Source organism: Salvelinus sp. IW2-2015, linkage group LG10, assembly GCF_002910315.2.
Source record: "Salvelinus sp. IW2-2015 linkage group LG10, ASM291031v2, whole genome shotgun sequence".
NCBI lineage: Eukaryota > Metazoa > Chordata > Actinopteri > Salmoniformes > Salmonidae > Salvelinus > Salvelinus sp. IW2-2015.
Genome location: NC_036850.1, coordinates 22,304,687 through 22,330,060, shown reverse-complemented (window position 1 = coordinate 22,330,060; position 25,374 = coordinate 22,304,687). Strand labels below are relative to the sequence as shown.

Genomic DNA, 25,374 nt, shown 5'->3' with positions numbered 1-25,374 from the left:
AGTGCACTACTTTTAACCAGAGCCCTATGTGCCCTGGTCAAAGGTACCATATTTAGATGGGTGCCATTTGGGACACAACCAGGGAATGTTTGGATGGGAGAGACACAGACCACAGGACCATGGTTTGTCCGGTCTGACCCACAATGGAAATCCCTCAGGGGTCAGACAGTGTTACAACAGAGCGGTAGAGGTTCATCAATGGCTTGTATCCCAAAAAGCACCCTATTCCCTATTTAGTGCCACTACTTTTGACCAGGGACCCATAGGGCTCTGGTCAAAAGGCATTAGGGTGCCATTTAGGACAAACCCATGGGTTGTCTTCTGTGGTTCACACTGGACTGGCCAGACTACTTCCTAGTCCCAACATGTATGGGACACCAAAATGGACTAGACATTGAATTTTCCTTCAAAAAGGTTGAGATGATATAGTCTAGCCTTAATGACATTGTTTTATGAATTATTCTGCTATTGTACAGTCGGGAAGTCGTGAACAGAGCATTATTTCTAGACAGTCATCACGCCCAAAGAGTCAACTAAATTACTGTAGTTTATACTGACGTTGGCTGTAAACACGTTTATTGCAACTATGAAGTTTAAGAGTGTCTGTTTATTTTATAAAAGCAATTCAGATTCTATGCACTAACACACACAGCCCCATAAACAAGCCCCCATGATGTCACTTAATAATCAGGTCCCACTTCTGCTGGAACCAACTTTTTTCTGTCCTGCTATCCACGACACGCCCGTACTGACAGTATGATAAGACAGGTCAGGCAGGAGAATGGGGCTCCACTGCAGAACTAGGGGGAACACAAAGTTCTGCTCTGTAACGTCCTGGCAGCGGCATGGACACAAATTGAAGAGGAAGAAACAGTGGGAGGGAGAGASAGGGAGGGAAAAGGAGAAGGGAAGTAATAGAGGGACAAAGATAAATGAGAGAGAGAGCAAGAGAGCGAGAGAAAGACAGAGAGAATCTGCCTGTCACTGAGAGTTAGGCAGAAGGGCGAAATTACAAAGGGACACTTCTTTTTATGCTTCTAACTAAGTTGATGCTATTACTGTAAGACTGACATCAATGTCTACCCATGCAATGTCTTATGTAATGGACATTATTTTCAATCAAAATGTTTAACACAGAAGGTTTTTCAACTTTTTTTAATTAAKGATGTCTGTTGAAGACCAACATATTTGATTTCTTTAAAAAATAATTAAAAACCACAACATATTGTCTAATAATTTCTACTCACTCAATTTCTACTTGTCTCTTGTCTGTACAATTTCATTTCTGCTAATAAATTATGGGAAAACCCTGTTTTAGGCCTACTTAGGCCTACTAGAACATAAACAAATCTGCTAAATTGGAAAAAAACTGAAGTCATGGATCAAGTGTGAAAGGTACATCATACTATCATACTGAACAATCCTTTGCAGCTTTCAGTTTCACTTTAAAAAGCAATGTCCTTCCTTCAATKAATATACAGTATAGGTAATATACAGTACAATAATTCCATTGTCAATTAACAAATTTGTTAATTTATTATGTCYAGCYATTTACCAAAAAGTATATTGCACATAGGCCCTGCTTCAATATACTACTAAGTGCTCATATCGACCAGCTGATGTGTCTACTCTCCCTGCGATACACTCCCATCTATATTATGATAGACCAGGGGTCTTTAACTCCAGATCTGGGGACAATCAGGACTGCAAGCAGCTTTTTGTGGGCCTCGACAGAGCCTTTTGTTTACTGTAAATCACAGTGGGAGGCTGATGAGGGAAGACAGCTTATATATAATGGCTGGAATGGAGCGAATGGAATGGCATCAAACACATAGAAAACGTGTGTTTGATACCATCCATTAATTCTGCGACAGCCATTACTACGAGCCCGTCCTCCCCAATTAAGGTGCCACCAACCTCCTGTGGAAATCAGTGGTATTCAAACTTTTTCAGCAGGACCACATTTTTTCTGCAGAATTTCTGGTGACCCCAACCCAAATCTAAAAACACAACCTTCAAATCTCTAAGTTTAGATTTTTACATCACAACAAATAACCTTCAATCATTGTCTTTCATCTCTCTTATAAAAATTAAGAGAACCAATCTTTCTCAAAAACGTATATTGTCAATACAATAATCTGTTGGTACTACTTCTTCATTTTTTAGGTTGCCACCAACTAGGATAAGTCCATGCCGACTGGGATAGGATGTTATTTTTATTTGGCGACCCTGACTCTGGAATACCACTGCTGTAAATAGAAGGCTCTCACCCTGGATACATAATGTCAGAGAGCACGGCGGGACAAGCAGCTGCTAGGTCGGCTGGCAAAGTGACATCACACAGAACTGTGAGTGTTTGGAACGTGTTGCAACTGGCCAGCGCTGGGGAAGGGTTGTCTGACATGTTCCTATACTGTGCACTTTTGACCACAGCACATGTACTGCAATAGGTCAAAAAATTGTGGCACTACATAGGGAATAGGCTGTCATTTCAGACATACCCTATTCTACAAAGAGAATGTGAGAGCCCATATTATTAGAATTGACACTTCCACAGTCACTGTGGAAAGGATCGAAAACCAATTGAATTGATCAGTTTTAGCTAGATAATAAAAAACTGAAAAATATTTGTAGAAATACAAGCTGTAGAGCAGACTTAATCTGGAGCATATTCTATTGATACAAAGTTTCGGAAACGTTAGAACCTGACACATTTTTCCCAATGTACATTCTATACATTAGATTTCTATGTCCTGGTGCAGAGGAAGGGTGTGACTAATTCCAGGTGGGTCAAGTGTGAACAGGTACGGTATGGAGACTGGGTGAAGGGCTGAGTGGAGCACTGGTGGATTATGGTAATGTAGTTCTAGAAGTCACCAGCCCAGCAGCTCCATGCGCAGGGTGATGCGCTCTGCCACTCCCAGGGCACAACGCGCAGGTAGCGGGCGTAGAACGGAGGCTCAAACAGGTTCTTCTTATGCATGTTGTTGTCAATGTTGCCTTGGAAAATCTGTCAGGGAACACACACATCAATGGTAACTACAAATCTGTCAGGAACACACACATCAATGGTTAACTACCAAATCTGTCAGGGAACACACACAAGTCAATGGTTTAAACTCCAAATCTGTCAGGGAACACACACATCAATGTCAATGGTTAACTACCAAATCTGTCAGGGAACACACACATCAATGCTTAACTACCAAATCTGTCAGGGAAACACACACATCAATGGTCAATGGTTAACTACCAAATCTGTCAGGGAACACACATCAATGCTTAACTACCAAATCTGTCAGGGAACACACACATCAATGTCAATGGTTTAACTACCAAATCTGTCAGGGAACACACACATCAAGGTCAATGGTTTAACTACCAAATCTGTCAGGGAACACACACACATCAATGGTTAACTACCAAATCTGTCAGGGACAACACACACATCAAATGGTCAATGGTTAACTACCAAATCTGTCAGGGAACACACACATCAATGGTTAACTACCAATATCTGTCTGTCAGGGAACACACACATCAATGGTCAATGGTTAACTACCAAATCTGTCAGGGAACACACACACACACACACACACACACACACACACACACATCAACGGTTAACTACCATATATGTTGTATGGTGTGAATAATTCTACATCTGAACAAATATGTCTATAGTTAAATATGCATGTTGAAAGGGACTCATGAAATGTCATTTTCTGCATTATACACAGTGTGCGGGAGTCCTTCTCAAGGTTCACTTCTGTTTTTCAATCTCCAACCCAACTGTGTTAAGACATTACTTCATGTGTGTAACAGTTATTGTTCAGATAAACTTAAATATTCACCATATTCATTGAAACAGTCATTTTTAATGGTACTACTGAATGGGAGGACAGATCTATTATGAACCAATATGTAAAGGTCAAAGGTCAATGTCTGAGGCCTCCCATCAAGGGTTGTAAAATTGGTCTGAACTATGACCTCATTCATGATGACAGCCTTACGACCCAAACACAACTCCCCTCCCAGTCCCTCTGAGGAAGCCCCTGGCTACGTCATATAATGTCAAGGGTCTACACTCAATGAAAAGATTGGTTGTTTATACGTCACTGAAGGTCATTGAATTATTCAGTGTAGGCCCCCAATGCAAATGTAAACAGCCCCTTGCTTGCAGCACTCCTATGGGGGTGAAGATTGGCYTCTCCTATTCCACTATCCCACACAGAGAGGGGGGCTACAGGGGTGAGCGTCACTAGCACTGATCCAGCCAGGGGCAAAACAGGAAGTAAAGAGATCATTCACACAGAGGGCCAGGGGATACACTCCACACACAGGGTGGGAGTCCGGAGAGGGGGTCCGTACATTGGCACGGAAAACACAGTCAGGTCCCAACTCATGTCAACAAACTGTGCAGAGGTCTGCAAAACCCCTTATCCCTACTGTCAAAATCAAATAGTCAGGGTAAAAAAGATTAGAGTATGTCTGTGTTGTTTTACTTTTAAATGGCTTTCTCTCCTTTCCTTTATGAACATTGGAATGGCTGGGTAGACTTATCATCTAACAGATAAGTGGCGATGATGGAGAGGAGACAAGGAAAGGAAGMTAGTTAAGCTTATCAGAACTATGAGGCTGAAAAATACTTATTTTGTTGGGGAGCCCCAATATATGAGACTGTCATAATGAGAATACGTTGTGAGCAGTGGTTCACAGACCTTCTCTGTGTTGGTGTTCTCATCCTTCACCAGGTTCCAGGCCTGTCCGTCGTCGCTGTAGGCCACTTTGAAGGTGATGCCTGTCAGATTGCTTGGTCTTCTCCAGGTCCACCTGGGACAGGATCATGGAGGACAAGACAGTAACATATAGACCAGATTAATGATGAGATAATACCTTCAATTCAATGAACCCTGTATTTTGGTATTTACGAAGTAGCTCTTTTCCCAAGGTCAAATTAAATCACAAAACGTGTCATTGCTACTGTAGAAAAACCATAGTAGAAAAGAGAAGGATAGTTCAACACATTGATTTCAGGTGAAAAAATTAAAAGATTTATTCCATTTCACGTTTCGTCCATCTGACCTTCATCAGTGTCATAAAAACCTACAACTACTACAAGGTAGACTCCCCTCACAGGAATGTCTTCACTTTTCAGAATAAGAAGTGTGTGAAGTTTATAAACAAAGATACTACGTCAACGTATGTCAGACTCCTATCCCTGATGTCTGTTTTCCCACACAATTTGTGCTCAATATTGAATAGCTGTTTCATCATATAAAATAGTATGAAGCAAGAACAGATGTCAGAATCCACAAGGATGATAAAATATCCATGACTTTTTGTGTTACAAATATATTAGGAAGAGAAAGTGATCCTTCCTCTAAGCACTGTTTCCATTGATATCTAGATGGTATTTAGTAAGAAATGATGCCGTAACAATCTGTACACTCTGGTACGTACTACAACTAATTCAACACAACTGGGAACTACCTGGTAGCTAAAAGTTCCCATCCTAAAGACACAAACAAGTAACTCATAGGTTATTACTGTATGAATACCATTTTACCAAGTAACTTCCAAGTAATTACCATGTCATTTCTAAACTGTAAAATAAAGTGCTACCTGTAATCCTTTGTTAGAGAAGACAGTTTAAAATGGCAATGTGGGATTGGTACATACATGTATTTTACTTACACTACTGTTCAAAAGTTTGGGGTCACTTAGAAAGGTCCTTGTTTTCCATGAAAACATACATGAAATGAGTTGCAAAATGAAAAGGAAATATAGTCAAGACGTTGACAAGGTTATAAATAATGATTTTTCATTGAAATAATAATTGTGTCCTTCAAAGTTGCTTTTGTCAAAGAATCCTCCATTGCAGCAATTACAGCCTTGCAGACCTTTGGCATTGTAGTTGTCAATTTGTTGAGGTACTCTGAAGAATTGCGGGTACTATTTATATTGAAGCTGCAGTTGAGGACTTGTGAGGCGTCTGTTTCTCAAAATAGACACTCTAATGTACTAGTCCTCTTGCTCAGTTGTGCACCGGGGCCTCCCACTCCTCTTTCTATTCTGGTTAGAGCCAGTCTGCGCTGTTCTGGGAAGGGAGTAGAACACAGCGTTGTACCAGATCTTCAGTTTCTTGGCGATTTCTCGCATGGAATAGCCTTCAAAAACAAGGCCATTTCTAAGTGACCCCAGACTTTTGAATGGAGTGTATATAGCTAGCTATTGAATGGTAGTGTATATAGCTAGCTTTGAATGAGTTATATAGCTAGCTATTGAATGGAGTGTATATAGCTAGCTATTGAAGGAGTGTATATAGCTAGCTATTGAAGGAGTGTATATACAGCTATGATCGTATTATATAGCTAGCTATTGAATGGTAGTGTATATAGCTGCTATGAAGGTAGTGTATATAGCTAGCTATTGAAGGTAGTGTATATAGCTAGCTATTGAATGGTAGTGTATATAGCTAGCTATTGAATGTACTATTGCTAGTATGATGGTAGTGTATATAGCTGATATTGAATGGTAGTGTATATAGCTAGCTATTGAATGGTAGTGTATATAGCTAGCTATTGAATGGTAGTGTATATAGCTAGCTATTGAATGGTAGTGTATATAGCTAGCTATTGAATGGTAGTGTATATAGCTAGCTATTGATGTAGTATAAGCTGCTATTGATGTATGTATATAGCTGCTATTGGTTCTTAAAGAATAGACGTTTAGCTGCTTTACTCCATTGTTTGTAAACAATGTAATTTTAAACAAACACTAATTCAAACATGGTTAAAACTATGCTTTTGAGCTCATGGATGTTCAGTCCTTGCATCCATAGCTCTGTCTATGAATTTGAGTGTGGTTAAATTTCTCCAGGCCCCATCCCTTAGCTGTTTACCAAAACAAGTGGTTTGTTTTTGGAATCCATATTGCCCCTTTAAAGGAGGAGATCTAATCATTATATTAGCGCTGGTGGTGTCAGTCTCACCTGTAGCCACTCTGAGCGGTTGTTCGTGGCGGGGGACCAGGCGTTGGCTTGCCCTGTTTGTCTAGCCGGGCGAATGTGGTGCCAGGTGAAGCATCAATGCCCCAGGTGCGGAAGGCACTGGACGCCGAGAGCTGTCCATCAGAGACGAGGCGGGACTTCATGCCCATTGGCTCAGAGCAACCTGTCGTGTTGGAATATACTGTAAACGAAACAGCAGAGAGACAATGATGGACAGGAAAGGAGCGGAGGTGAAAGACAGAGAACCAATAGAGAGAAACCAATGACCACACCCAAGTGAAGAACCACCCACTCAGTGGAGTACATTACAAGGAGCCCGTCCTCCTAATTTATCCCTCCACCAGCCAACACTGCAGCTCAAGGCATGTAGATTAGCCACTTACTGATTGATCGATTGATTTGACAACATGCATAAACAGTGACGGACAGATAGCATGACATAAACAGTGTAGGATCGTTAGCATGACTTAAAACAGTGTGGACAGATAGCATGACATAAACAGTGAGAACAGATAGCATGACTCAGTGAAGAACAGATAGCATGAACATAAACATTGAAGAACAGATAGCATGACATAAACATTGAAGAACAGATAGCATGACATAACAGCGTAGGAACAGATAGCATGACATAAACAGCATAGGACAGATAGCATGACATAAACAGTGAGGACAGATAGCATGACATAAACAGTGTAGGACATGTGGCATGACATAAACAGTGTAGGACAGATAGCATGACATAAACAGTGAAGTATACTGTAGATAGCATGACAAAGTGAGGAAGTAGCATGCATAAACAGCATAGGACAGATGCATGACATAAACAGCATAGGACAGATAGCATGACATAAACAGTGTAGGACATGTGCATGACATAAACAGTGTAGGACATGTGGCATGACATAAACAGTGTAGGACATGTGGCATGACATAAACAGTGAAGTGTACTGTAGATAGCATGACAAACAGTGAAGTGTACTGTAGATAGCATGACATAAACAGCATATGACAGATAGCATGACATAAACAGTGTAGGACAGATAGCATGACATAAACAGTGAAGTGTACTGTAGATAGCATGACATAAACAATGTAGGACAGGTAGCATGACATAAACAGTGTAGGACAGATATGTATTGTAGGACAGGTAGCATGACATAAACAGTGTAGGACAGATATGTATGGCAGATTATTTCCTGTGTAAAGGCACAGTACAGAAAGTCAATAATAAGACCAAGTAATGAAAGCAGGGAATGAAAAGTACCAGACAGATATTGATAATAAACAAATATCAATYGTATAAAGGAGGCATTGAAATGAATAGGAAAGGTGAGGCAGGGAATAGGAAAATAATGGGGAATAGGAAAATAATGGGGAATAGGAAAAGTGCCCAATAGCCTTACTAGCAGCAAGTCAATTTGAACTGTAGCTCTATACACACTGAGTAATAGGGTGGGGCTGGAAACACATATGGACATGGTGTGTGAGTGTGCGTGAGTGTATGGGTAGTGCTTTCGTCAGGAATTCCGTCTCCATTGTTGCACGGCATGGGTCTCCCTCTGAATGCTGTCCAAACCATTCCCTACAGTATGTGGTCTAACCATAACTAAATCTAGACTAGTGTTAGGCCATCTAAACAAACCCCTCTTACTGTCAGCAAGCTGGACAGAAGAGCCACAGTGTCAACACAAGGAGACTGCATGTACCCAACTTAATGCCTTTTACTTGGTGGGCTTGTAAGTTTTCTCAAGATCTATTTGTGGTTCAGGCAGAGGACTCTGAATGTACCTGGGGTTTTGAATGGGGTTTTATTTACAGCTGCATCTCAATAGTCTGGAGTGGCTTCCTCTCTTATTCTCCTTATTATCATCTGATGTAAAAAAATTCTATCACCTGTCCTGAGTTTCCAGATCGATGCAGACGAGGAGGAAAGGAAGATAATTAAAACTATTGAGATGCAGTCTAGTCGTCTTTCCTCTCTATTTTCCMGTGTAGAGGTGTCTGTTTACCATTGAGCTCACAGCCCACCAGCTCCATACGCAGGGTGCAGGCCTTGCGACACACCACAGGAATGACACGGATGAACTGGGCCACGATGGGAGGGTCAAACAGGTTGGTCTTGGTGCTGTCATTATCAATGTTACCCACAAACACCTGTGGCACAGGGCACAGAAGTGAGGTCACCAAGTTGTTACAGGCATTCATGTGGGAGCAACTGTACAGCTCCAAGTAAAACACGCCAGTAGGAACAGATCTAGGAACAGATCTAGGAACAGCTTAAACCTCCCACCATTCTGACCTTAACCATYAAGAGGATGAAACGTATCTGACCCTTTATTGTAGACTGTAGGAAATGGGACAACTGTTTAAATGAACTTACACTGAGTCACTAACTATAAATGCATATTACTATGGTAAAGTCATATTGTAAAGTCACCTTGTCCTTCCTCTGTCCCGCTGGTCTGTAGGGGGTGTAGGTCTTACCATCAAAGCTGGAAGACACTTTAAAGACCTTAATGTACTCAGCTATGCCCATTCGACTGGCACCCTGGGTGATGATGCCAGTTAGGCGCATCTTCTTTTGCATGTTGATCTAGGGTCAGAGGTCAGAGAGAGGTCAGACAGGGGTCAAACCACTAATCATCCTCCCCACTGGGATTTAGATGATACACTCTTAGAAGAAAAGGGTTCCAAAAGGTTTCTACAGTTGTGCCCATAGGATTTTTTTTTTTGTTCCAGCTAGAAAGGATTCTACATCGAACCCAAAAGGGTTATTGCTGGAACCAAAAAGGGTTCTTCAAAGGGTTCTCCTATGGGGACAGCCAAAGAACCCTTTTATGTTCTAGATGGCACCTTTTTTTCTGAGAGTGTACAGTGTATGGCTGTTTATATGTCTACTGCATGCTTAGACTTTACTAGAGCTGTGTGGCATCATTCAGACAAATCAAAAGGTGTTTCATTTCTTTTCCATGACAACGTCCATAGAGAGGCCAGATTGAGTGACTTTCATCAAGTGTAGAAAAGCATGTTTCAAGCAGGTTTAGTCTGGACCCATGAGGAGCTGGCCACGGTCCACCAGTGGGTTATGACCTACCATTTGAGAACACGATTACCACATCAAGTGATTATTTACTAAACTGACTTTGTTCTCTAACCTCCATCCAGGGTTCTTGTCCTGGTTGGCGGCGGTCCAGGCGTTGACCATGCCCTGGTTGTTGAGCCGGGCCAGTTCTGGACCCCAGCGCTGAAGACCCATAATGCCATAGTGTAAGGAGGCCGAGATCTGAGACTCTACGATTTCTCCTCCCTCCATCCCCATCAGAGAGATACAACCTGGAACAAACAGATACACAGACATACATATGTATATACGTCTTACATAGGTTATAGTTGTACTTACACAGGTTATAATCTCTAATATGGACATACTGGTTGTGACTTAAAGTACAAAGAGAGACAGTTCATAACGTGTAATACACAGAGTTGTAGACATGTTTCAGTCTCTACTACGCAGCGATTCCCCTGCCCTAATCTCTCCGGGTGGCGCAGTGTTTCTAAGGCACTGCATCGCAGCTGCTAGCTGCGCCACCAGAGTCTCTGGTTCGCGCCCAGGCTGGGCTGGGTTCGCGCCCAGGCTCTGTCCGCAGCCGCCGCAACCGGGAGATCCGTGGGCGACGCACAATTGGCATAGCGCGTCGCCCGGTTAGGGAGGTTGTGGCCGGTAGGGAGGGTTTGGCCGGTAGGGATATCCTTGTCTCAGTATGTAACAAAAAAAAAAAAATGTAATAAAATGTATGCCTCTACTGTTAAGTCGCTCTGGATAATAAGCGTCTGCTAAATGACAAAAATGAATATGTAAACTTACGGAGCTGGCATTGCTTTCCAACGTAGGGTGAAGGGCACAGGCAGGTGTAGTCACCATCCAGATCTCGACACATCCCACGTTCTTACATGGCTGCTTCTCACAGTCATTTCACATCTACACAGGACAAGCACAAGAGATAGACATAGTTATATAGAAGTTGGGATGTCATCATAATAAACCTTGTCCTGACATAGGAATCTGACATGGGACTTTCTAATGACACATAATAAACTGTGTCCCTGACATAGGAATTGCATGGGACTTCATATAACCATAATAAACTGTGTCTCTACATAGGAATTCTGACAATGGGACATTCACTTATGAACATAATAAACTGTGTCCTGACATAGGAATCTGACATGGGACTTCATATGACACATTAATAAGTGTCCTGACATGGAATGACATGGGACTTCATTATGTCACATAATAAACCTTGTCTAAAGATAGATCTGACATGGGGACTCATTATGTCACATAATAAATCTTTGCTAACTAGGAATCTGACATGGGACTTCATTATGTCACATAATAAACTTGTCCTGACATAGGAATCTGACATGGGACTTCATAATGACACATAATAAACCTTGTACCATAGGATCTGACATGGGATTCATAGTGCTCACATAATAAATCTGTCCTGACATAGGCAATCTGACAGTGGGACTACATTATGATCACAATAAAACCTGTCCTGACATAGGAATCTGACATGGGATTCATTATGTCAATCTAATAAACCTTGTCCTACATAGAGTGAATCTGACATGGGAACTTCATATTGTCACATAATAAACCTTTTCCTTAACCATAGGAATTCATGACATGGACGTTCATGGCTCATTGTCACATAATAAACCTTGTCCTTACACAGAATATGGGACTTCATTGTCACATAATGATTTTCTGGATGGATTTGTTTCAGGAAGCACATCAAGAAGACTAAACATTGTTGTTCTTATCTGGTCATATAACTAGATTGCTCTATACAACCAGACCATAACGATTGAAAATACATCAGAATTAACCAGTCTTCGTTCCACTGGGTCTGACATCTAAAACCTCCCTGGACCTGAGCAGGAGAGAAACAAGTCCCTGATTGGTTAAATGCAGTACACTTCGTACCCCAAATGGTAAATTCAGATATAGCCCAGTAGTAAGTACCTGCAGGCTAATCAGCCAGGTGGGTGACCTTGAAGCACCTACAAACCACCAGCGTGACTCCATAATGCCTCTCTGCACGGTGTGTTCTCTTAAGACACAGGGTGATGACAGGGGCACAGTTGGGGGAAACTTTGGGCCAGGCATCATAAATTACCACAGGTGAAGGGCAGGGTTGTGGTTTTGGGTGTGTCCTGTTGTGCCTGCAGGGTGAGGTGATCTGGGAAGTAGTCTATGGTAGTCTGTTCCACTGCTGCAGCTCTTTCTAGTCCCCACCGGGGGCTCAGTTGTATTATAAGATAACATGGATTTATGCCTGGGCTGTATTTCATTAGTCACACACCATAGCAAACCATAGCAAAATGTTTGCAACAGAAAACTTGTAGGTTCCCTCTTCTGTTTGATTCTTGTTTGGTTCTTAATGAACATACCAACACACAAAATTATTTCAACAAGGTCACTTGGCGTCAGGGGAATTGTTATAAGTGTTGATTTGTTGTCTGATAAAACCAATATATTAAAATGGTGGGTCGGTACCCGTTAGTGAGTTCATTACTGATTCGTCTCTAGAGTGTGGACCTTCACAAAATCTGCTTTGTTCATTCATTCAGTGCCCGTGATGCACAGGAAAAATTTCCAAAATGTGTTTGGTGGGTCATCGGACAGAATATTAGGTAACCATAAGCAAGAACATCTTGATATTGTAATTACTCATCCCTGGAATTTTTAAAATAGGCCATAAACAGTAAACACAGTGGTTGAAAAACTGTGTTCTATAGCAATCTAAGTGTCTCTGGGAGCACTTCCAGGTTGTAATCTAGGGGGCAGACAGCACTTTAACCACTACATCTCTGTTTAGCTGCTGTTCCCCAGTTAACTCTAAGAGGATTGGTCCCAACTCTAAAACCCATTCCGTCAACGGCGTGACACACACACACCCACACTGAGAAATACAAGCACACACACACCCACGTGCCATGCACATACACAGAAAACAACCACACACACCCTCCAGTCATTCTGAGAATCTACTCAGTAATAACATCTTCTGACCTTGATTAGGGTAGATTAAAATGCCGTAGGTGTGTCTTTAGACTGTGTGTGTGTGTGTGTGTGTGTGTGTGGTTTTTTGTGTGGTGTGTGTGTGTGTGTGTGTGCGCCGCCTGCATGTGTGTATGTGTCTACGTCTGTGCCAATGACAGGACAGGGACCCTGACAGAAGGAAGAGTGGTTTGACATCCATTCTTTAGAAGGAAGGGCAGAAGATTCTAGAATAATGGGGACCATAACCAAACAGGCAGTATAATCCAACCACTACCCAAGCAGGAGAATGTTTGTGTCAAGATGGACTAACAAGACAGTACTGGGATCCACCCTCCCTTACAGGCCTATAACATCTATGACGTCTGGTGGAACAAGAACAAACGTGGGCGGTGACAACCAAACAGCAATAACACTGCAATAGGTGGTCAGACTAGCAGTTAGAGGTTATTAATATGCTATGAATCATCTACAGTTTTGTAGTCGCATCAGCGCGCCTGGTTTTTTCAATCAGATTCGTGACTTTCAATGGAAAACTTGGACAAACAAGGAAATGAATGGAAAGGACAAGGGTTATAGTGGCATTAGCCTCCTAGATCCTAATCTGGAATGTGAAAAAGCATTCTCTCAAGCTGGTTGAGAGAATGCCAGAGTGTGCAAAGCTGTCATCAAGGCAAAGGGTGGCTACTTCGAGAATCTAAAATATAGAATTATTTGAGTTGTTTAACAGTTTTCTTTTGTTCTATACATTGATTCCATATGTGTTATTTCATAGTTTGATGTCTTCACTATTATTCTACAATGTAGAAAATAGTACAAATAAAGAAAAACCCTGGAAGGAGTAGGTGTGTCCAAACTTTTGACTGGTACTGTATATTTTAGAGGCTGAAATATGACGCATTACTACTCAAATATTAAAGTTTCCTTTGCAACACAAATAGGTAAGTTGTTTTTCAAATTCAACTCACACTGAGCAGACATTATTAGGTTAGTAGAGTATTCCATGTCAGCTCAACAATTTACACATTTCATGTCCAGCCAATTTGGATATTTAAGCTACATGGATTTCTTGAATGTTTTACAGTGTAGATAGGTGAAAGGTATGTGGTGGAACCTATGCTGTTGCCTGTTACGTATCCAATTTGGTTGGATCAGTGATTGCTCTGAGGAAGGATGGAAACTATTCAAACAGGATCCAATACTTTCAGAATGCATTGTTCTGGCCAGGCAGTGTTCACTCACACTCACACTCACACTCACACTCACACTCACACACACACACACACACTATTTAAAGCCCATCCATCAGTAGCCCACGCTTCACCACGTCCTGGGTGTGTCCCTGGGATGCACTGTAGGCAGAGTTACTTCTCCTCACCATAGAAGGGTTTAGAACACAGGCTTTTGTTATCCAAATAAATGTTGTAAATGTCATCATAACGACATCCCTGTTTTTAAAGGTGCAATCTGCAGTTTCGATACAATAACAAAGCCACCCAGCTGCTGTTTTGGTTAACAGCTGAGGGAAGGGGCTGGAGAAATCAACATATTTCTAATTCATGGACAGAGCTATGGATACAAGGACTGTCCATACATGATCTCAAAATGATAGTTTTAACCATGTTTTAAGGCTATACAGTTTTTGACTGCAATTACATTGTTTACAAACAAGTTTAACAAACAAGAGTAAAACAAGTTTATATTTGGGGTTCTAATAAGGTACGACAGTTGATCTAAACTCATGAGAAATGGGCATGTATAATTAATTTTAAAAGTCTAAAGATGGATGTATTTAACACAGATTGCTTTAATGTCATGTTACTGTTATGTCATAGTGTGAAGCCAAAGGGACATTTCCATATCATGTGGATAATACAGTTTGTTTAATCCATTCTGCTCCATGTAAGCACTTACAAAAGGTCCCTTTGGATATGAGTGTCTCTAATGACTGAAAGGTAATGTTTTTCTGTACTACTCACATATTTAAAATGTTTTTTTTAAAGTAAGGACCAGATTGGACCCCCAGTAAAGGTCAAAGAGCTAAATCACAACTTCTTCAAAAGCTGAGATCACACTAACATCTTATGCTTCCAAGCAGGAGATTGGAAAGGGATTCATATCCACGATTCACCCAGTCATGCTGCATTTAGTCAAAATGGCTGGAAAGCGCTTTTTACTCTAAAGGCTTGGGTGGGTTGCCATCCTCATTAGCTAACAGCTCTCAACGAGCTGAATGAAAGTCTTTCATGACATGAGTCACCACAATGCTTTCTTACACTCATGCACAGAGTGGAAAACGTCTCAGGCGTTTCCAACTTTTCACCCATTAATGTAAATAATGCCTCAACACGACTGCCATGACACACCATTCAGTCTGTCAGTTTGATGTTTTGACGCGGAATGGTGGAGTTAGGATTGGGGTAGTGGACCCTACCCAAGCCAAGCTCTGGTTCTCCTCACCTAAAACAATTTGGCATTAATTGTTTTCGATTTAAAAATGTATCTAAGACAGCAATCTAGGGGAACGCTGAGTAGCACAGACATGTTGGCCATGTTCGACTACTTCCCTATTACTTTCACCAATCAACCAACCAATCCAGATCTGGGATTCTTGAAGGAAGCCCGGGTTGGCAGGGCGAATTAGGACGGTACAGTCACAAGTAAGGAACTTACTGATCTGGCAGTGCACGCCCTCGAAGCCAGGCTGGCATTTACACACGTACTCGCTGAACACGTCTCCTCGTCTGGTCGGAGTGATGACTCACACGACCCATCATTTCTGCAGGGGTTGGGAATGCAGGGACCTAAGATAGGATTGACCAATTATAAGACGGGACACACTCAAGGAAAAAATCTAGAATATGCTTTAATTTAATGAAAAACAGTCAGGTTTAACGAACAGAAATGGAAGCCAGTGCCTGGGTGCCAGTCCAAGAAATTAGCTTTGCTTCTAAAAATGAAGTGACAAGGACAGACCAGTATACTGCGTATATTGAATTGTCCCATTTGAACTCAAAGCTTTGTAAATACGTCAGCCTGCCTTGACCATATTTGGCTAGCTCTACTTTCCTTACCAGTCTCATTGACCTGTCTTGAGCATATTTGTCTAGGTCTATCTCCTCCTTACAAGTCTCATTGACCTGTGCTTGACCATATTTGGCAGCCTCTACTCCTCCTTACCAATCTCATTGACCTGCCTTGACCAATTTGGCTAGCGGCTAATCTCCTTACCAGTCTCATTGACTGAAACAAACAGTGTAGCTACTCTCGCAAGGCAACTCACAGGCTAAGTCAGTACAGAGACAAATCGAGTCGCAATTCAACAGCTCAGACACAAGAGGTATGTGGCAGGGTCTACAGTCAATACGGATTACAAAAGAAACAGCCGTCGCGGACCAGGATGTCTTGCTCCCAGACAGGCTAAACACTTTTTTGCCGCCTTTGAGGATACAGTGCCACTGCACGGCCCCTACCAAAACCTGCGGGCTCTCTTCACTGCAGCCGAGGTGAGTAAACATTTAAACGTGTTAACCTCGCAAGGCTGCAGGCCCAGACGGCATTCCCAGCCGCGTCCTCAGAGCATGCGCAGACCAGCTGGCTGGTGTGTTTACGGACTATTTCGATCAATTTATCCCAGTCTGCTGTTCCCACATGCTTCAGAGGGCACCATTGTTCCTGTTCCAAGAAGCTAGGTAACTGAGCTAAACGACTACGCCCCGTAGCACTCATTCCGTCATCATGAAGTGCTTTGAGACTAGTCAAGGACCATTAATCCTCCCCTACCGGACACCCTAGACCACTCCATTTGCTTACCGACCCAATAGGTCCACGACGACGTAATCGCAACCACACTGCACACTGCCTAACCCATCTGGACAAGAGGAATACCCATGTGAGAATGCTGTTCATCGTTACAGCTCAGCATTTAACACCATAGTACCCTCCAAACTCGTCATCAAGCTCGAGACCCTGGGTCTCGACCCGCCCTGTGCAACTGGGTCCTGGACTTCCTGACGGGCCGCCCAGGTGGTGAGGGTGTAACAACATCTCCACCCCGCTGATCCTCACCACTGGGCCGCCACAAGGGTGCGTTCTGAGCCTCTCTGTACTCCCTGTTCACCCAGACTGCGTGGCCATGCACGCCTCCAACTCAATCATCAAGTTTGCGATGACACTACAGTGGTAGGCTTGATTACCACAACGACGAAACGGCTACAGGGAGGAGGTGAGGGCCCCGGAGTGTGGTGTCAGGAAAATACCTCACACTCAACGTCAACAAAACAAAGGAGATGATTGTGGACTTCAGGAAACAGCAGAGGGAGCACCCCCCTATCCACATCGACGGGTCAGTAGTGGAGAGGTGGAAAGTTTTAGGTTCCTCGGTGTACACATCACGGACAACTGAATTGGTCCACACACGACAGCGTTGTGAAGAAGGCGCAGCAGCGCCTCTTCAACCTCAGGAGGCTGAAGAAATTCGGCTTGTCACAAAAGCACTCACAAACTTCTACAGATGCACAATCGAGAGCACCTGTCGGGCTGTATACCGCTGGTACGGCAACTGCTCCGCCCACAACCGTAAGGCTCTCAGAGGTAGTGAGGTCTGCAGAAGCGCATCACAGGGGCAACTACCTGCCTCCAGGACTACACCACCCGATGTCACAGGAAGGCCATAAGATCATCAAGGCAACAACCACCAAGCACTGCTGTTCACCCCGCTATCATCCAGAAGGCGAGGTCAGTACAGGTGCATCAAAGCAGGGACGAGAGACTGAAACAGCTTCTATCTCAAGGCCATCAGACTGTTAAACAGCCACCACTAACATTTAGGCGGCCGCTGCCAACTACTGACTCAACTCCAGCCACTTTAAAAATGGGAATTGGATGAAATTATGTAAAATGTACCACTAGCCACTTTAAACAATGCACTTATATAATGTTTACATACCTACATTACCATCTCATATGTATATATGTACTCTATATCATCTACTGCATCTTGCATCTTATGTAATACATGTACCACTAGCACTTTAAACTATGCCACTTTATGTTTACATACCCTACAGTGACTCATTCATATTGAATACCGTACTGCTATACATCTACTGTCTGCCATGCGTTCTGTACCACACTCATTCTATATCTTTATGTACATATTCTTTATCCCTTTCACTTGTGTGTGTGTGTAAGGTAGTAGTTGTGGAATTGTTAGGTTGATTACTTGTTGGTTATTACTGCATTGTCGGAACTAGAAGCACAAGCATTTCGCTACACTCGCATTAACATCTGCTAACATTGTGTATGTGACTAATAAATTTGATTTGATTTGATTTGATTGTCTGAGCATATTTGTCTAGCTCTACTCTCCTTACCAGTCTTTGACCTGTCGCTGACCATATTTGGCAAGCTCTAACCTCTTACCAGTCTCATTGACCTGTTTGACCATATTTGTCTAGCTCTACTCCTCCTTACCAGTCTCATTGACCTGTCCTGAGACATATTTGTCTAGCTCTACTCTCCTTACCAGTCTATTTGCCTGTCCGACTATTTGGCTAGCTCTACTCCTCCTTACAGTCTCATTGACCTGTCTGACCATATTTGCGCTAGCGCTACTCCTCCTTACCAGTCTCATTGACTGTCTTGACCATATTTGGCTAGCTCTATCCTCTTACCAGTCTATTTGACCTGTCTGACCATATTTGGCAGCTCTACTCCTCCTTACCGTCTCATTGACCTGTCTTGACCATATTTGGCTAGCCTACTCCTCCTTACCAGTCTCATTGAGGTGGCAGGTGTCTCAAGTAAAAGCATCAGCACAGATACAGATGAATGGGTCCTCCCCACCCCGGTCACACACGTCCCTCCGTTTATGGCAGAGATTCACTTCCAGTAATCTCCTGGAAGAGTGAGAGAGAGAGAGAGAGAACGGGGGGAGGGAGAGGGGAAGAGCAGTGGTAAAGAGAGGGAGAGAGGGGGGAGGAAATCAATGAGGTGAGAGATAGGAGTGTCCACAGGGTGGCCCATAAAGGCACGATATGGAGCCTCCATGCACCTGCCATGTTTTAACAGTTTGACAATCTCTGTGTCAAAAGGCAGTCACACCTCCCCCAATGGCCTCTCCATTACAGTGATCAACAATCTTACATCACAGCATGAAGAGTTGGGGCTTGATTAAGGGACATCCCTGGACTCCTGGCCCTGTATTCACAAAGCATCTCACAGTAGGAGTGCTGCTCTAGGGTCAGTAATTTCTTTCAGATCATATGAAAAAGATGACACGGGCAGGGAAGACCTGATACTAGGTCAGCACTCCTACTCTGAGACACTTTCGTTAATACAGGCTCTGGCACTCTGAGAGAGTCGTTTCCTCCATGAACACAAGGAGATGTGGTGATGTTGAGGGCCAATGTTAGCTGGGAGGTCATAGAGGGCCTAAGTGCTGACTCACAGAGCACAGGAAGGAGAGGACAGGAACATCCAGAGGGAGACAGGTGGTTTTATGGTTCCACTAAGCCAAGAGTGACCTTACAGTCCTCCATGACATGACATACCAGCATACTATTCCGGTTCATAAAACAGAATCATAGTTGCTTTACAATGGGTAGGTTCAATGACATACAGGAGTTTGAAGAGGTGAGCTGAAAATGGTCATTAGAGTTGACAATCATGAACAAGCTCCCTGCCTGAGAAAAATAGTTGGTGTGCTCTCTGTCAAGTATGCTAAGTAGCTTACTATAGAGTTACAGGTATACTTGATGTAGTTTACCCTCTTGGTACAATGTAGTTACTAAGTGTTTTAGATATCCAGGCTATGTAATGTAGAGGGCTGCATGGTGGGGATCTCACTCCTCTCACCATTCACCTGGGCTGTTCTATTCATCAGTGGGTTTTACAGCCTCTGTCAACCGTTTGTAGTGAGCATACTGGCTTTACAACCAACCGACAACAGACACCCTACAGCATGAACACCAGCGTTAAAACACTTCCTTTGAGGAGCTCACAAAGGGGTGAGAGAAAGTGTTGTGTTGAAAGTGTACGAGGCATTTCATGATTTTGTGCCTCCTATACTCTTAGAAAAAAAGGTGCTATCTAGAGACCTTAAAGGGTTCTTTGACTGTCCCCATAGGAGAAACATTTTTGGTTCCAGGTAGAACCTTTTTTTGTTCCATGTAGAACCCATTTGGTTCCAGGTAGAAACCTTTTGGGTTCAATGTAGAACCCTTTCCACAGAGGGTTCTACCTGGAACCCCAAAATTCCTCTGCTGATTACAGTCAGGAAAGGGAGGGATGGAAAGGGGAGCAGAAGTGACACCTGTCTTTGAGTTTATGGTTCATGACAAAAATCATCAATGGTATCAACCTGTTTCAGTTTCTTTCACCAACTGTCGCTATTCAAGTGGAACGCGACCCTCGTGTTGTGTACAGTCGTGGCAAACGTTTTGAGAATGACACAAATATACATTTTCTGCTGCCTCAGTTTGTATGATGGCAATTGCATATATCCAGAATGTATGAAGACTGATCAGATGAATTGCAAAGTCCCTGTTTGCCATTCAGTTCATTTGCATCCCCCAAAAACATTTCCACTGCATTTCAGCCCTGCAACAAAAGGACCAACTGACTTCATGTCAGTGATTCTCTCGTTAACACAGGTGTGAGTGTTGACGAGGACAAGGCTGGAGATCACTCTGTCATGCTGATTGAGTTTGAATACAGACTGGAAGCTTCAAAAGGAGGGTGGTGGTGCTTGGAATCATTGTTCTTCCTCTGTCAACCAAGGTTACCTGCAAGGAAACACGTGCCGTCATCATTGCTTTGCACAAAAAGGGCTTCACAGGCAAGGATTTGCTGCCAGTAAGATTGCACTAAATCAACCATTTATCGGATCATCAAGAACTTCAAGGAGAGCGGTTCAATTGTTGTGAAGAAGGCTTCAGGGCGCCCAAGAAAGTCCTCCCCCTGTGCTTTACTTCACTAACAGAATGTGTTTGTCTGCCAAACTAAAAGAATGCAGGATTCCCTACATTATTAACAGACCAGGGATATACTGTACCTCAAAGTGGATTCCATTTTCCTCATTTCAGGAATGACCACACTTACAAATCACATCAAATCAAATTTTATTGGTCACATACACATATTTAGCAGATGTTATTGCGGATGTAGCAAAATGCTTTTACACAACACTAGGGTCGCGTTCCACTGCTCAGATGTGCATGCATCAACCAATGGTTGCTGCGTGCCAGCCACTTTATTGACTGTGTCATCGACTGGCAGATTGATGTGGTTATCTGATAGGTAACATACCTATACAGGCGTTGTAAGATCTGACAACGTCTAAGCAGTGGAACGCGACCTAGGTGTGTCGGGTCAGGGGCTTGAGCCAGGTATACCACTGAACCCATCAACACACAACATGGACGTGGGTCGAGGTAAACATTCCTGCCGCACAAATAAGAGTGACTATACAGAGCTCATTCTATCACCAGAGAGAACTGATGATTCTCTAAATTATCTGAAGATAATCTGAAAATCTCTGCATTAGAAGTATTCCAAGAGATGTTGCAGAGAAACGTATGTTTTGTTGTATAGTGTGCGGACATAGTTGAGCACATTGTTGCCTAAGTTTACAGGTAGACCTTTCATGACAGTAGCCATACACCTGTACACTCTTAGAGAAAAGGGCTCCAAAAGGGTTATTCATCTGTCCCCATAAGAGAAACCTTTTKGGTTCCAGGTAGAACTCTTTTGGGTTCCATGTAGAATCCTTTGTGTAAAGGATTCTACCTGGAACTCAAATGGGTTCTACCTGGAATCAAATGGGTTCTACCTGGAACCAAAAATGTTCTTTAAACAGTTCTATGGGGACAGCTGAAGAACCCTTTTAGGTTGTAGATAGCAGCTTTGTAGGCCGATAATGCTGCTTTACAGCGGGAACAGGTAACATCACATACGGATGATTCCTATTCAATCGGTACAGCTTCTTATACACTTCCTGTGAAGCATATCTTATGGAAATACAGTATACTGTGTGTACATTAGGACTAGTAGAGAACAGATCCTACTTGGGGGTGGCAGGTAGCCTAAAGAGTTAGAGAGACAGGCCAGAAAGCGGAKGGTTTCCGTGTAGAATCACAGGCCCGACAGTAAAAACCTGGTGAGAATTTAATATCCTAGCTGCCATCTGCTCCAGGGGTGCTGCGCAGTGGCTGACCCTGTGCTTCCAACCCTTSTGTGTGTGMATTGGGGTGGGTTGAGTAACAAAAATACATTGCTAACCATATTTTTACATTTAAGTACAGGCTTGACAGTCTATCATCAAAAATCACATGGCAACAATATGTCTGAGTCAAGCGTTCAATTACATACATTGACTCTTTGGGGTGCCCTAAAAATAGCAGACAGGACTGAAATAATACCCRTCACACTTTTGAAGCGCCACCTTTGATGATCTTTTAGGTTTATGGGGGTTGTCATCACTAGAACCTTGGTCTGAACAACTCACTCAACGCACTCACCTAGACCATTTGAGAGAGGTACAGCCCTCTGGATTGGATCGTGGAATTGTCTGAGGCAAAGAGTAGCAATCTTCACTATCTAAGCTCTAGTGATATATTTTCAGTGGGGATACGTGATAAATGTTTAAAACATGATTTTACACAATTAAATGAAAGCAAAGCTTGAAAAGTGTTTGAGTAGGTGAGAAAGAAAATCACTTGACTGAAAGCACACTTCAAATGTCATTCTTAGCTGAGCAATGCAGGGAAATGTTATTCATGATGAGTTGAATGATAAACTAATCATGAATCATAGAAACTGACATCCCTTCATTTTACAGACCTGACTACACAAAAAAACTAATGACAAGAAAATGACTGTTTCCTGATTAAAAGAGTGTGCCAATAACTTTTTACCTCCCATTATGTTTATCCCTTGCTGTCTCTGCCTGGCCGGTTCCCCTCTCTCCACTGGGGACCTCTTGCCTCTAACCCTATTACAGGGGCTGAGTCACTGGATTACTGGTGCTCTTCCATGCCGTCCCTAGGAGGGGTGCGTCACTTGAGTGGGTTGAGTCACTGACGTGGTGTTCTGTCTGGGTTGGCGCCCCCTTTGGGTTGTGCCGTGGCGGAGATCTTTGTGGGCTATACTCAGGCCTTGTCTCAGGATGGTAAGTTGGTGGTTGAAGGGATCCCTCTAGTGGTGTGGGGGCTGTGCTTTGGCAAAGTGGGTGGGGTTATATCCTGCCTGTTTGGCCCTGTCCGGGGGTATCATCGGATGGGGCCACAGTGTCTCCTGACCCCTCCTGTCTCAGCCTCCAGTATTTATGCTGCGGTAGTTTATGTGTCGGGGAGCTAGGGTCAGTCTGTTATATCTGGAGTATTTCTCCTGTCTTATCCGGTGTCCTGTGTGAATTTAAGTATGCTCTCTCTAATTCTTTCTTTCTTTCTCTCTCTTCGGAGGACCTAACCTAGGACCATGCCTCAGGACTACCTGGCGTGATGACTCCTTGCTGTCCCCAGTCCACCTGGCCATGCTGCTGCTCCAGTTTCAACTGTTCTGCCTGCGGCTATGGAACCCTGACCTATTCACCGGACGTGCTGTTTTCAACTCTCTAGAGACAGCAGGAGCGGTAGAGATACTCTCAATGATCGGCTATGAAAAGCCACTGACATTTACTCCTGAGGTGCTGACCTGTTGCACCTCGACAACTACTGTGATTATTATTATTTGACCATGCTGGTCATTTTGAACATTTGAACATCTTGGCCATGTTCTGTTATAATCTCCACCAGGCACAGCCAGAAGAGGACTGGCCACCTCTCATAGCCTGGTTCCTCTCTAGGTTTCTTCTTCCTAGGTTTTGGCCTTTCTAGGGAGTTTTTCCTAGCCACCGTGCTTCTACACCTGCATTGCTTGCTGTTTGGAGTTTTAGGCTGGGTTTCTGTACAGCACTTTGAGATATCAGCTGATGTAAGGGCTATATAATACATTTGATTTGATTGATCATCCAGCCCACATTTGGATGTCCATCTCCTGTGACATTTAACCGTTTTCACTGAGACCTACAGGTGAAAAGTTGGGATATGCTTGTAAGTGTCTGATGCAAGAGGTATTGGCCAGAGCAGTAACAACAAGAGAGTTGGACATGAGAAGTGACAGGCAAAATCAGTAGTTATAGTCTGCATTAATGAAGTGTTGGCCTACAGAGAGTTACTTTCGCAGTGAAAAATAGTCATCTGAATAAAATCAATACAGGTAAATGATACAAATATGAACACCTGTGAGTAACCAGTACGTGTGTAATGGAAGAAGGATGCCAGAAACTTGTTGTAACATATAAAGTCCTCTGAATGTAACATATAAAGTCCTCTGAATGTTCACATAAAAGTCCTCTGAATGTAACATATAAAGACCTCTGAATGTAACATATAAAGTCCCTTTGCACGTTAAAGGGACAATCTGGAGTTGCTTACATCCATTTGTGAACTGTTAAATTAATGACATATAGCCATTGATTATTGAAGAATATAATTTATAAATGCTTCATGATCTTCATCAGAACCCAAAAATATAAGCTTGTTTTTACTCCAATGTTTGTAAACAAGGTCAATGGAAATATACACTGTAGGTCTATAGCGTCAACACTGGTTACCACTATCATTTTGATCTCATGGATGGTCAGTCACATGGATGGTTAGTCTATCTGTGAATTTGGAGAGTGGTTATATTTCTCAAGCCACATCTTTCAGCTGTTTACCAAAACAAGTAGCGGGTCAGACGTTTTGTTATTGTTTGACTCCGGATTGTTCCCTTTGAAGGATTTAGGCTTTAACAGTAGATTCTTGCGAGAGGGTTGGATGAGTTAACCAACTAAATAAACGGGACTCACCTTTCACTGAGCAGACGGCAGCGATAAGGACACAAGCGCAATAAATGTCAAAGGGCACAAAAACCCGTGACGTTTCATGTTGATTTCTCGAGAATTCCCCACTCTTTCCGAGAGTAGACCAGATGGATAATGTAATCACGGCGATACCGCTAGTTTCCCGGCTGAGATTGACAGGGAAGGTAGGCGGGTTCTAAATTAGCTGGTTCCATGGATTAATGCGCGGGTGGGCGCGTCGGAGGCTGGAGTAGATCCCTAAACCTTGTACTGTAAAATTTGTGTTAACATTTGTGTTTCACTTTATATATTTTTTCATAAACACTTTGGAATAGACATATGTACTCAGAGAACTTACTATGTTGGTGAGTCTGGCTATAGTTTAAGAACAATGGTAGG

At 42.8% G+C, this 25,374-nt stretch overlaps 1 pseudogene; it reads right to left on the bottom strand.

Annotated features, from left to right (window-relative positions):
• Positions 1-1,140: 1,140 nt before the first annotated feature.
• LOC111969153 (lactadherin-like) lies at positions 1,141-25,363 on the bottom strand (annotated as a pseudogene).
• Positions 25,364-25,374: the final 11 nt, after the last annotated feature.